The following is a 1611-nucleotide window of genomic DNA, read 5'->3' on the forward strand; positions in this document are numbered from 1 at the left end:
TCCTCCCTTGTCCCCTCCTGGTCACTAAGCCAAGGCTTTTGAAATGACTTACTCCGGCCCTCGCCAGCGATCGCGCATGTACACACGCATGCCCACACGGCGTCCCACCCAGTCCCCGTCCCAACCTGTGACGACGCTGCCCTCCGTCCGACCTTTATCCGGGCGCACAGAACTCTGTGCAGGACGGGCTGGGATGCGGGTGGGAAAGGCAGGGATTTCTCTGTGTCTGTCAGCGCTTCTTCATTAGGCTGGGCTCGTCCGCAATGAGGGGACTTGGCCTCCGCCCGCCACATCCCAGGAGCGGCTTTTTACACCACAGATGTTCAGCTACCTGCCCACAGCTCGGTGATGAGAGGCCGTGGCTTCCCAGGTGGGCGCAGGTGAGGAAGCTCCTGTCAGTGCCTTGCACGTGTCCACTGTGATGTGAGGAGTGGGGAAGCGGGGAGGCGTGGTGCCCCAAGGGGGCCAGACCCACCACCCCAAAAAAGACCCCATGATGATAAAGGGGACGCAGGATGATGAGGAAGCGTTCGCTCCTCTTTACCTGTCCCCAGGTGAAGAGCGAGTTTCCAGGAATCTTTCCACAGGTTACCAGAGAGCTCTGTCGTGGACGCCCTCTCCCTCGCCGTCCCCCACCCTTTTCATTCTCGGAGTCATGCCCGGCAGGTAAACTGCTGATGCTCACTCTGTCTGCCACAGAGGACTGTTCCGAATTATTGCTGAGCAACTGGTGGTCGCACAGAGGTGGAGAGAGGCTGGGGATTAGATGTGCACAGCGGAGCCAGGGAGGCCAGCCGCCGGGGACCCACCAGCCTTGACCACGTCGGTTTAAATCCAGCGCCGGTAAGACGCGAGTGCTCAGGAAGGCCGTCTGCCCGGTGCCGGGAAGAGGCCAAGCCCCCCGGGGCTCCGGGCCCTGCACGAAACAGGAATCAGATCCGTGTCGCCAGGCTGAGCTGAGGTGGGAGACAGAGCCAGGCAGTCAGGGGAGCTGGTTGGCTCCCCTGTGGCCCCCAGGTGAGAACTGGGAGCAGTGTGAGCGCGATGCTTAGTTCGCAGGTGCACACGCCCTGTGGGGCTTAATTTAAAGCGCTGCGTGGTCCTCACAGCCTTTATTCCGTTTGGCGCTTCGATGCCCTCGAACGTGCCCCAGGATCTGCCCATCAAAGCCCGTTCGATAGGGACTCGGAGCTTCACTGAGCCTCCGCCCTCTGATGTCCGAGAGCAAAGGCGAGGTGAGCACAGGCTCAGGCCCCTGGGTCCGACCACTTTGCCCCCGGGGCCACAGCATCAGGTCCAGCGAGCCCAGGCCCGGGGGTGGCACCTCTTCAGCCCGTGGGCGGCAGCTCCCCTCATCCCTCTCCTGCTTTCTCTCCCTTTCTCTCTCATTTGTGGAGTTTTTATTCACCTCTCTTATTCTTTTCCTGAGCCTTAGCACCTATCGGCGCGATCACAGCTTATCCGCCCTTGGAATTTGAAAAGACCCTGCGTGGACGGTCCGTGGGACACGCGGTTCCTCCGTGGCGAGACTGACGCTGGAGCACCAGAGGGTCCCACGTCGCCGAGGTGGCATGGCTGACCTAGCTTCCAGTCAGGGGAAAACACGCGTGT

The sequence above is a fragment of the Pteropus vampyrus genome, unplaced genomic scaffold (genome assembly GCF_000151845.1).
Source record: "Pteropus vampyrus isolate Shadow unplaced genomic scaffold, Pvam_2.0 Scaffold62, whole genome shotgun sequence".
NCBI lineage: Eukaryota > Metazoa > Chordata > Mammalia > Chiroptera > Pteropodidae > Pteropus > Pteropus vampyrus.